The following is a 13,834-nucleotide window of genomic DNA, read 5'->3' on the forward strand; positions in this document are numbered from 1 at the left end:
GCGCTTCAAGTGGTGCCTGCACTATCTTGAGGGCTGGATAGTAAAATTTTTATATATTAAAAATGTTTTATATGTAATATAATTTATGTGATCACGTTTTAATCTCTCAGTATAGGTATATCTTTTCCATACCTGTACTGTACTGTACTGTACTTTGGAATTCGTATTGATCTTGGAATGTAAGATACCTTAGCTGAAGATGTCTCAGATTATGGGATGAAATGTGTACTACTCTATTTGATATGTAATTGATATTGCTTAAAACAAGCCAATATATTGCTCAGTATTGAAAAAAAAAAAGGTGTACTTCTCTCAAAATATTTTTATGATATAACATAGGCCTACTTATCATCAATATGGGCTTTGACCATGAAATATTTTCCATGGAATAGTAAATCCTTTTCAATCCAAATCTGAAGTGGAAGAGTCTAATTCCATGAATGGATTAAACTTTTAAGAATCATTTTTGAGTCATGAGGGTAGGATGTAGTAGGCTACTTCTCCAGTGGGAATGCACTATTTGTTACCAAAAGGAAAGGATAATAAATGAAAGTATACCTACAACCAAGCAAGCTGTGGAAGCAAAAATTATTGGATTTGCCTACTTTTCATGTTGTAATTAGTCACGAGAGATCTTGTTAAAGTATAGCTCAGCAAGAGGTATCAGAACAAAGGTTAAGAATTTAACACGGATTTTCAAATTTATATCAAAAGTTCCTTGCTGACATGGATATTTAATGCATAACTGATTTGTAGGATCTACATGTGGCATTAGCCCAAAGTTGCTATGGATCAAAACCTATTGCTCTGTCAAAGTGATCTCAGTTGTAAATGAATTGGGATTAACTTTGGGCCAATGCCACATGTAGATCCTACAGATCGGTTACACATTAAATATCAAAGTCAGCAAGGAACTTTTAATATAAGTTTGACAATCCGTGTTAAATTCTTAACCTTTGTTCTGATACCTCTTGCTGAGCTATACTTTAACAACAAGATCTCTCGTGACTAATTACAACATAAAACGTAGGCAAATCCAACAATTTTTGCTTTCACAGCTTGCTTGGTTGTAGGTATACCTTCATTTACTATCCTTTCCTTTTGGTAATGAATAGTCCATTCCCACTGGAGAAATAGCCTACTACATCCTACCCTCATGACACAAAAATGATTCTTAAAAGTTAAATCCATTCATCGAATTAGACTTCCACTTCCAGTACTTCATCCCATCATGGCAACAGATAGGAAATCCGCCACCCTGGGTGACTGCTCTAAATGCAGATCAGTAGTGACTGATTGGTTAATTAAAAAAAAATCAAAAGGATAAAGAGAAGACTGGGGCAGATCTTTGGAATTTACATATGGTAACTTACAAGAACATTATGTTAGAATCACAGTTGAACTAATTTTTCTAAATCATTTTTTAAACATTTCTCTTGGCCTCTTAGGACTATGGTTAACACTTGTCAGCCTTTCTGGATTTCCAGTACTCCATTTTGTTGGACAACGCAGTTCTTTGCTCTTAGGACCACTTTGCACTACGTTGCCTTCTCGCTCTTTCCACAAGATCCTTTAACCCATGTACAACGTGCGTTCCATAAGTAATGCGACCAATTTTTTTCTGATGCAACTGTACACCGCAGCGTGTTCTAACATGCTGGGCTAGGTGGAGGGGGGTGTTAGCTTCAAATGCTCTTTGTCTCATTCGGCAGCGAGCTGCCGGAGAGTCAAGATGTATGTTTCTGTCAAGCCCGTTTTGAGTTCATGTAACACGACACAATGGATCGTTCTGTAGAGCAACGGTATGCTATCAAATTTTGCATTAAACTTGGGAATTCCGCCACCAAAACGTTTCTATTACTTCAGCAGGCCTTTGGGACTGATTGCTTGTCCAAATCACAAGTTTTCCGATGGCACAAGTCATTCATGGAGGGCCGAGAGGAGATCACCGACGAACCTCGCAGTGGACGGCCATCAACCTCACGAGTCGACGGAAATGTGACGCGTGTGCGCGATTGTTTGAACTCTGACAGATGGCTGAGCCTTCAATTGATAGCAAAAACTCTAAACATGGCAAAAACAACCGTTTTCCACATTGTGACCGAAGATTTGAACATGAGAAAGGTGTGTGCCAAACTGGTCCCAAAAGTGTTAACCGACGAACAAAAGGACATGCGAGTGCTTCAGTGCCGAGAAATGTTGGAAATGTGTGAAAATTATCCTAATTTTTTTAACTCAGTTATCACTGGTGATGAGTCATGGAATTTTTAGTACGACCCTGAGACAAAAAGGCAGAGTTCAGAGTGACACACCCCATTGTCGCCCTGTCCCAAGAAGGCACGCATGAGCAAGTCCAGGATCAAAACCATGCTCATTGTCTTCTTTGACGTCAGAGGCATTGTCCACCACGAATTCATACCTACTGGGACTACAGTGAACTCAGCTTTCTACTTGTAAGTGCTCAAAAAACTGAAAAGGAGGGTCTCGCGCTGCTGAAGCGACATCAAGGACATGTGGAAAATTCATCACGACAATGCGCCGAGTCACAGCGCCTTCATTGTCAACGACTTCCTGGCCAAGACCAACACCCCATTGGTTCCCCAGCCTCCCTACAGTCCTGACCTGGCTCCCGCTTGACTTTTTCTTGTTTCCTCAGTTAAAAGGAGTCATGAAAGGAAAACATTGGGGCACGATTGAAAGAATCCAGGCGCATGTTACATCGGCTCTAAAGGTCATTCCAGAAAAGGCCTTCCAGGCATGGAAACACCGCCTCCAGAAGTGTATCGACGCAAGAGGGTGCTATTTTGAAGATTTTTGATTATTTGTACAAATATATTCAATAAATGATTTTTTATGAATTTGGTCGCATTATTTATGGAATGCACCTTGTACCCAGGTCCTGAACTTATTTCTTTCTTGAACCAGAGCCACGATAATGCTCAAAGATTAGTCACCATTGATCTGCATTTAGGACTGTCACCCAAGTGGCAGATTTCATATCAACTGTTTACCTAGTATTTTCTTAAAAGATTTCAAAGAACTTGGAAATTTATCAAACATTTCCCTTAATGAATTATTCCATTCCCTAATTATTCTTCCTATAAATTAACAAATAATAACGTTAATGGCTTTACATCCCACTAACTACTTTTACAGTTTTCGGAGATGCTGAGGTGCTGGTATTTAGTCCTGTAGGATTTTTTACGGGCCAGTAAATCTAGCAACATGGAGCTGACATATTTGAGCACCTTCAAGTACCACAAGATTGAGCCAGGATCAAACCTGCCAAGTTGGGATCAGAAGACCAGCGCCTCAACCGTCTCAGCCTCAGTGATACGCCAGATCTTCCTTCACTACATTTGCACATGGAGTGGTACATTTCTAACATACATACATTATCATTATAGACTGTTATGCCTTTCAGCGTTCAGTCTGCAAGCATCTGAGAATTTACTAAACGTCGCCACAATCCTCGATTTGCAACTGGTGTTGTGGCCTCATTTAGTTCTATACCTCTTATCTTTAAATCGTTAGAAACAGAGTCTAACCATCATCGTCTTGGTCTCTCTCTACTTCTCTTACCCTCCATAACAGAGTCCATTATTCTCCTAGGTAACCTATCCTCCTCCATTCGTCTTGCATGACCCCACCACCGAAGCCGGTTTATGCGTACAGCTTCATCCATCGAGTTCATTCCTAAATTAGCCTTTATCTCCTCATTCCGAGTTCCCTCCTGCCATTGTTCCCACCTGTTAGTACCAGCAATCATTCTTGCTACCTTCATGTCTGTTACTTCTAACTTATAAGATATCATGAGTCCACCCAGCTTTCGCTCCCGTAAAGCAAAGTTGGTCTGAAAACAGACCGATGTAAAGGTAGTTTAGTCTGGGAGCTGACTTCCTTCTTACAGAATACTTCTGATCGCAACTGCGAGCTCACTGCATTAGCTTTGCTACACCTTGATTCAATCTCACTTACTATATTACCATCCTGGGAGAACACACAACCTAAATACTTGAAATTATCCACCTGTTCTAGCTTTGTATCACCAATCTGACATTCAATTCTGTTGAATTTCTTACCTACTGACATCAATTTAGTCTTCGAGAGGCTAATTTTCATACCATACTCATTGCACCTATTTTCAAGTTCCAAGATATTAGACTGCAGGCTTTCGGCACAGTCTGCCATTAAGACCAAGTCGTCAGCATAGGCCAAACTGCTTACTACATTTCCACCTAACTGAATCCCTCCCTGCCATTTTATACCTTTCAGCAGATGATCCATGTAAACTATGAACAGCAAAGGTGAAAGATTACAGCCTTGTCTAACTCCTGTAAGTACCCTGAACCAAGAACTCATTTTACCATCAATTCTCACTGAAGCCCAATTGTCAACATAAATGCCTTTGATTGATTTTAATAATCTACCTTTAATTCCATAGTCCCCCAGTATGGCGAACATCTTTTCCCTTGGTACCCTGTCATATGCTTTCTCTAGATCTACGAAACATAAACACAACTGCCTATTCCTCTCGTAGCATTTTTCAATTACCTGGCGCATACTGAAAATCTGATCCTGACAGCCTCTCTGTGGTCTGAAACCACACTGGTTTTCATCCAACTTCCTCTCAACGACTGATCGCACCCTCCCTTCCAAGATGCCAGTGAATACTTTGCCTGGTATACTAATCAATGAGATACCTCGATAGTTGTTGCAATCCTTCCTGTTTCCTTGCTTGTAGATAGGTGCAATTACTGCTTTTGTCCAATCTGAAGGTTCCTTACCAACACTCCACGACAATTTTACTACTCTATGAAGCCATTTCATCCCTGCCTTCCCACTATACTTCACCATTTCTTGTCTAATTTCATCTATTCCTGCTGCCTTATGACAATGGAGTTTATTTACTATCCTTTCCACTTCCTCAAGCATAATTTCACCAACATCATTTTCCTCCTCCCCATGAGCTTGGCTGTTTGCAACACCACCATGATTATTTACTTTTACATTGAGAAGATGTTCAAAATATTCCCTCCACCTCTCCAGTTATTCCCTGGGGTCTATTATGAGTTCACCTGAATTACTCAAAACACTGTTCATTTCCTTCTTCCCTCCCTTCCTAAGATTTTTTATTACTGTCCAGAAAGGTTTCCCTGCTGCTTGACCTAGCCTTTCCAGGTTATTACCAAAATCTTCCCATGACTTCTTTTTGGATTCAACAACTATTTGTTTCGCTCTGTTTCTTTCATCTACGTACCAATCCCTGTCTGCCTCGGCCCTTGTTTGGAGCCATTTCTGATAAGCCTTCTTTTTACGTTTACAGGCTGCTCTCACTTCATCATTCCACCTAGATGTTCACCTTTTCCCATCTAGGCATTCCCTTGCTGTTTCTACTACAGCATCCCTGTATGCCACCCATTCACTTTCTATATCCTGAACCTGCTTACTGTCTACTGTTCGAAACTTCTCACTAATCATATCCATGGACTTCTGTCTAATTTCCTCGTCCTGGAGATTTTCTACCCTTATTCGTTTGCAGACAGATTTCACTTTCTCTACCCTAGGCCTAGAGATACTTAGTTCACTACAGATCAGATAGTGGTCTGTATCATCGAAAAATCCCCGAAAAACTCTTACATTCCTAACAGATTTCCTGAATTCGAAGTCTGTTAAGATATAGTATATTATGGATCTGGTACCCTTAGCCTCCCATGTGTAGCGGTGAATAGCCTTATGCTTGAAGAATGTATTCGTAACAGCTAAACCCATACTAGCACAGAAGTCTAGCAAACATTTCCCATTCCCATTAGCTTCCATATCTTCCCCACATTTACCAATCACCCTTTCGTATCCTTCAGTTCTATTCCCAACTCTCGCATTGAAATCGCCCATTAACACTATTCTATCCTTGCTGTTGACCCTGACCACGATGTCACTCAATGCTTCATAAAACTTGTCAACTTCATCCTCATCTGCACCCTCACATGGTGAATACACGGACACAATTCTTGTCTTAATTCCTCCCACTGACAAATCTACCCACATCATTCGCTCATTTACGTGCCTAACAGAAACTATGTTGCGTGCAATATATTCCTGATAAAGAACCCTACCCCAGACTCTGCCCTTCCCTTTCTAACACCCGTCAAGTACACTTTATAATCTCCTATCTCTTCCTCATTATCTCCCCTTACCCGAATATCACTTACTCCTAGCACATCCAGATGCATCCTCTTTGCTGACTCAGCCAGTTCTACCTTCTTTCTTCCATAAGCCCCATTAATATTGATAGCTCCCCATCGAATTCCATTTCGTTCGCCAAGTTGTTTCCAAGGAGTCCCTCGCCTGTCAAATGGGAGTGGGACTCCATTACTCCCATAGGTCCGAGGCTTGCTTAAAGTGTTCTGAGCTCGGTAAATTCATGAAGCAGGATGCTACCCTACTTGCACATAGTCCAAGTGAGGATCTCTCCTCTAACGGGTTATGGACCACCGGTGAATTGTATAGTCCTAGCCGCCTGAGCACAAGGAGGGCCACGACTCAGAATATGTCCGAGATGCCCACTCCCATTCCATAGCAACTGGTATCCCGACTCTCAGGACCACTTACTAGGCCACTCAGCCGTTGCCCATGGTTCACGAACTAGGACGTGACTACAGTAACCCACAAACATGAACCATGAGAAATTCTAGGATTCTTCAAGATATTCTGATGTTTGGCATTTGAGACAGATGACTCTGAAACATAGACTGGTTTCCTCATAACAAGTGAGAGTTTTTCAAATTTAGAGTACAGCTCTGCATTTGACCTTGGGCAAAATTCACCCTCAGAATTTTGATATCGGCTAAGGATCCTTTCTAGGAATTTTCTTTCTTGTATTTGGATCCTATCACACCGTAGATAGTGAGGGCCAAGCATACAGCAGCACATTAGGCTTCAGGACATACTCCTGTGGTGTAGTGGCAGTATTTGGCCTGCCATGAGATCGACCTGGACTGATAAGTGGGTTTGCAGATGCGAGAAGATGTTTCCATGCATTTAGCCTGATATTTCAGAACTTCCTTCTCCGATGTATTGAAAGAAATGATCTCTTTAAGATATTTAAAATGAATGCAACATTTGCTTCTTCAGTATTTGTTATTGAGAAGTGCTATGGTTTTATGACAGACCAACATCATTCCTTCTGTTCTTACAAAGGATATCTGGAGACCTACAACTTAAGCTACTTCTTATAATGTTTCAACCTGGAGGTGGGTGATGTTGAGCCATTAGGACTACATCATCTGCAAAAGCAGGCAGTCTATGTTCACTGCTTTTGTTCCAAGCCCAGCCTAATATTATTAGGTAGCCTGTTTCTCTACACAGATAACTTCTTCAAGAACAAAAGAATGGGTGAGAGCCCATCGCCTTGATGAACACCAGTCTCTTATGGATCTACAGATTTTCTCCATGAATTTTATGTGTGAATAGATGTTGGTCAGAGTTTCTTTGATGATGGAACGAGTCTTGTTGTCCACACCAATCTCCTCGAGGATATCAAGGACTGAATAGGTCGACTGAGTTATATGCCTTCTTGAAGTAAACAAATGTCAATACAAGTGGCTTAGCACAAAGAGATCTGTTTTTTATGGTACTCTATAGTGTACTTTTCTGGACCAGATAATGAAAGCGCCAATGGCGTTGCAGTAATTATCCCTCCGCATTTGGCAAATCTAGTGGATGGATGTTCATGTGTTAATGACAGAATCATCCACTTAACACTTAAGGCAGCACCATATAAACTCCATATCATCCAAGTGTAAGTGCCTACATCTGTTTCGAGTGAAGAAGAAATCGAGAAATTCTATGGAGAATTAGATTATGTAATCTATATATATAAAATAAGAGTTTTGTCTGTACATTGCTCAGAATTTGAAAATAATGGTATTTCTGTATCGGTCATGTCCATAGTAATAAGAAAATGCACTTTTTACTTTTCCGTAATTTCTGTCTGTCTGTCTGTATGTATGTACACGCATCACGAGAAAACGGTTGAAGAGAATTTAATGAAAATCGGTACGTGAAGTTGGGGGATGAGCCTCTACAATCTAGGCTATAAATCATTTTACTCACGCTGAGTGAAATGGTAGTTTAGGGGAAGGCCTAAAATTTAATTCTCAACTATTTATGTTATTAGTGGTCGTATTTTAAAGAAAATGGGTATGCAAAGTTGGGGAATAAATTGCTACAATCTAGGCTGTCAATAATTATATTCACGCTGAGAAAAATGGTAGTTTAGGGGAACGCCTAAAATGTAATTCTCAAATATTGTTGTTATTAGTAGTCCTATCTTGATGAAAATGGGTATGCAAAGTCAGGAAATAAGTCGCTATAGTCTAGGCTGTAAATTATTTTATTCACGCTGAGTGAAATGGTAGTTTAGGGGAAGGCCTAAAATGTAATTCTAAAATATTTCTTATTAGAAGTGTAGTCGATGAATGCTAGATAACTAAGGTTATACAGTATTTAATTTCCTATTATTCATGTCTTATACATTGTTACTGTACTGGCTATATGGGTAAACAGTATTTAATGAAAATCGGTATGTAAAGTCGGAGAATAAGAAACTACAGTTTACGGCATACAATATTTTACAAATCACAGAGTCGAAAGAAAACTAAATGTGTAGGCCTACAATATAGAAAGCTCATAACACTTATCAACAATAACATTACATTGACCATTGTTTATCGTGATGTGCTTTGTGTCTTCTGTTGCCCCTCATCTCCGGTAGATAGGATTACTGCTGCGTACAGAGTATTTTTTATTTGATTTCCATCGCACCGACATAGATAGGTTTTATGGCGACGATGGGATAGGAAAGGGCTAGGAGTGACTTAGGCCTTAATTAAGGTACAGCCCCAACATTTGATTGGTGTGAAAGTGGGAAACCATGGAATACCATCTTCAGCGCTGCCGACATTGGGATTTGAATCCACTATCTCTCGGATGCAAGCTCACAGCTGCGCACCGCTAACCACACGGTCAACTCGCCCAGTCGGACAGAGTGTAACAGCCTGCCTGAATATTGATGGGAAGTAGCTGGTGAGTTAGATAACTTTCTTCTTTAGCATGCCATTCCCTTGGTTTATAAATTTTCTGATACTACTGGTATGTAACACACTGCATCATCATAGCATTTGGGCTATTCAATCCCTACTCTGAGGTACTGATTGGAATGAACAGTGTGCATATTTAGCGGAATAATGACAGATGAGTGTTCATGGCAATCTGCGGCCTGGTCATCCCAGCTCTGGAACTTTGGACTATTAGATTGGCACCGCAATCTAACCGCAGCACTGTTCGTTAAAAGTGATAAAACGTGCGGCTTTCCATTTGATCGAGTATTTTATATGATAGCATTGCTTTTAATCGCTACATTCATACTTACGTTTTTGTAATGACCTATGTTGATTTCAGTTAGGAAAACCACAAAGTCAGTCTTTCTGAGAACCCCGTAGAGAAGCACGGGTACATCAGCTAGTGAAGAATATCCCAAGTAAGGAAATATCAGTGTTTCTTGGAGACTTAAAGATTGGAGAAACGACCACTGACATAGTGATGGGACATTCGATTCATTTTACTGAATCGATTCATTTGATTCCGTTCACGTTACTGAATCGATACAGTGATCCAATTCACGGCTCATTGGTCACCGCTCCTACTGCATCTGTGTAGTATGTGCTGGTAAAACAGCAGCAACAGCATTCAGTGCTCACAGCTGCCATCTGGTCTTCATACTATGAACTCCTTTTTTAGAAAAAATGCTAGTTACTCTAATTCATCGAAGGTGTCCGGTGATGCAGGGTGGGAAAGGTTAGGATTAGGAAGGTAGCAGCCATGACCTGAATTAAGGTACAGTCCCAGCATTTCCTGGTGTGAAAATGGGGAAACTACGGAAAAACCATCTTAACAGCTGCCGACGGTGGGATTCGAACCCACCATCCCCCGAATGCAAGCGCATAGCCACGCGATATTAACCGCAGTATTTTTCTATCAGCTGAGGATTTTTTTAATAGTCATATTTTGTATAAGCTACCCGAGATGTACAGTAGCCCGTTGGTTTTCTGATTCAACATACTGTTATTGCGTCTGTCCACATATGATTGAAGTCTTGTGCAACGATGTGACATATGAACTGAGATAATACTGAGCCGTTCTTCCCAATATAAAACAGGTACTTTTGAGTGGTCATGAGTATGATTCAGTCATAGGGCAGGCTAGAGTCGAGTATAATTGTCAAATGTCAACTAAGTTATAATACTAAGATTCATTAAACTAATAAATAGTATAACCTAATAGCCTACCTACTTACTAGCTACTTCAGAATTATGTTGTGACTACCTTTATAACACTGCAAGTAAATCCATCTATTATTTAAACTTCCCTGTAAGAAGAGGACAGTGAGTGCAAATGGGTATTATTTTCAAATGAGCTGAGCTCGAGAGTCCATTATAGCATACGATTCTTTCAGTGTAGCATGGCTCACTGTATGTTTCGCTGCAGTGAGCCGATAAGGAGCCGTGTGTATCTTGTGTCTCACTGAGCCGCGCTCGTTCACGATTCTTTCGATTTGCCATGGCTCACTGTATGTCTCGCTGCAGCGGAAGCTCGGCTCTCTGCGTGTCCAGTGAGCTGATAAGGAGCCGTGTGTATCATGTGTCTCACTGAGCCGCGCTCGTTCACGATTCTTTCGATGTGCCATGATTCACTGTATGTCTCGCTGCAGCGGAAGCTCGGCTCCCCGTCAACGTCCAGTGAGTGCGCCACTCAGTACTGTCCGCTGGGAGTAAGCTGAATCATGTGCCGTGAGCTCGCCGTTCCTGTGAATCGATTCACTCGGACACTTGAATGAATCGATACACTGCTTCGAATCATACATTCAGTAGCCAACACTACACTGACAGTGAGTTTAGACACATCATGGGCCATTATGGCATTGGAAAGCGAAGTGATAGTGGAGAGAGGCTACTACAGTTTTGTATGGAATGTGAATTATGTGTAACCAACACATTCTTTCAACATCATATTCATCGACTGTATACATGGTGTTCCTCTGATGGTCTTCATAGAAATCAGATTGATTTTATATTTGTTAACAATTGCTGGAAATCCTCTGTTGTCAATGCGAAAACATACCCTGGTGCAGATTGTGGCTCAGATCACCAAATACTGTCTATAGTGTTCAGGTTGAAACTCAGAGGTATGCGCGGTGTACCTTGTAAAATGCAAAAGGTAGAAGGTGAAAACTTAAGGAGTTTTGGTGTGGAAATCCAAAATGTTCTTTTGAACACTAGAAGGGAGCACAGTACTGATGAAATGAAATGAAATGGCGTATGGCTTTTAGTGCCGGGAGTGTCCGAAGACAAGTTCGGCTCGCCAGGTGCAGGTCTTTCTATTCGACACCCGTAGGTGACCTGCGCGTCGTGATGAGGATGAAATGATGATGAAGACAGCACATACACCCAGCCCCCGTGCCATTGGAATTAACCAATTAAGGTTAAAATCCCCGACCCGGCCGGGAATCGAACCCGGGACCCTCGGAACCGAAGGCCAGTACGCTGACCGTTCAGCCAACGAGTCGGACAGTACTGATGAAAGGTCCACATGGGAAGACCTCAAACAAAATATAGTGACCATTGCGATGAAACATTCTTCTCCAATACAGAGTCATCGTAAGTGTTGGATCAGTGATCATACGTGGCAGCTCATAGAACAGAGGAAACAACTGAAAGAAACAGGCTTGCACATTCAAGACAGATACTTTGAGCTGTGTTGTGACATTCAACGTAATTGCCTCTTAGACAAACGTAAGTATCTGCCAGGAATCTGTGAAGAAATTGAAGCTCATGGCCATCACAATGAGACACGAGATATATACCGCAAAGTAAAACAGCTGTCAAATAAATACAAACCTCGTGTATGGTCCATAGAAGATTCTAATGGTCATAGGATACATGATTTTGAAATTGTATTGAATAGATGGAAACAGTACTGCGAGGAGTTGCATAAAGAAGAGACAGTACAGCCCATGATTGAATGGCAAGGTTTTGAACAAGAACCAGACATCTTACTTCAGGAAACAAAAATGGCAATTACATTGTTGTGACAGCACAAAGTCCCAGATTCTGACAACATAACAGCTGAACTACTGAAAGAGACGAGCGATATTGGTGCTCAAATTATCACAGACATTTGCAATAAAATATGGAGAAATGGCAAATGGCCAGCTGACTGGGTTACATCCATTTTCATCCCCTTGCATAAAAAGGGCTCAACAATGAAATGTGATAACTATAGGACTTAATCTCACATGCTAGCAAGATCATGTTGTATATCTTGAAAGACAGACTCCAAAATTATAATAGTTCACAGATTCCCCCTGAACAAGCTGGTTTCGTCAAAGGAAAAGGCACAAAAGAACAGCTGTTGAACATCCGACAACTAATCGAAAAGAGCAGAGAATTTCAGCTTCCTATGATCATTTGCTTTCTAGACTATAGGAAAGCCTTTGACTGTGTTCAATGGAAGAAACTTTGGCAGCTGTTATTGGAAATGGGAGTTCCAAAACATCTTATCTGGTTGATACAGGATCTATATGAGTCTAACACAGCAGTTGTCAGGATAAATGGCAAGATGTCTGAAATCTTCAAGACACAAAGGGGCATTCGCCAAGGCTGTATATTGTCACCCCAGCTTTTTAATATTTATGGTGAGTACATCATGAGAACTGGATTGGCTGGATGGACTGGTGGATTTCCTATTGGTGGCAGAAAGATATCAAATCTCCGATATGCAAATGACACTGTATTGATTGCCATGGATGAGGCAGAAATCACAGAGCTTTTAGACCGTGTCAGAACTGAGAGCATCAGTTTGGGTTTGCAGATCAACATGCAAAAGACAAAAATGACGGTAGTTGATAGGCCTGGCAAGCTGAACAAACTCTGTGCCTTCAGCGAAATGGAAATGGTTTCAGAAATGTTGTACCTGGGTGCCATTATAACTAGCAACAACAGCTGTGAAACAGAGATCAGGAGAATGATTGCCATGGCCAAGAATATCATGTATCAGTTATCTCATATTTGGAAGGATCGTTCCATTTCTGTAAAGCTAAAGATGAGACTAGTACAGATACTGGTATTCTCTATCTTCTTCTCTGATGCTGAAACGTGGACTTTACGAGCTTCAAATTTGAATAAGATCAACTCATTCGAGATGTGGTGCTGGAGAAGAATGCTTCACATTCCTTGGACAGCATTTCGAACCAACGAATCCATCCTCAAGGAGCTGAACATCAGTACCAGGTTATCAGCAAAATGTCAACAGCGGATTCTCCAATTCTTTGGTCATATTATGCGTCATGGAGAAGGAAGCCTTGAAAAGCACATAATCTTGGGAAATGTGGCTGAAAAGAGGGAGCATGGGCGAGCACCTATACGCTGGACAGATGGTATAAAACATGAACAAAGACATCGTTCATACAATCTACCCGTATAGCAGAAGACCATGGAGGATGGAAACGGGTACAAAGAAATATCTTCAGAGATCACAATCCTCAGGATTGAGGGACCGATATATAGACATACAGATATAGTGAAAAGATCTGTTCACTGCAGGAATGGGTATTTTGGAAGTCAGCTTGATATTCACCAATCTTTGGATCAACAATTGGTTCAATGCAAATTTGAAGTGTTTTTGATGGTATTTTACAGCAAACTGAATGGCTCTGGAGTTTTCACATCTCCTTTACTGCCTTTTTTTACGGAGAGGATGTATAAGAGCCAATTGC

The sequence above is a fragment of the Anabrus simplex genome, chromosome 3, assembly GCF_040414725.1.
Source record: "Anabrus simplex isolate iqAnaSimp1 chromosome 3, ASM4041472v1, whole genome shotgun sequence".
NCBI classification, from domain to species: Eukaryota; Metazoa; Arthropoda; class Insecta; order Orthoptera; family Tettigoniidae; genus Anabrus; species Anabrus simplex.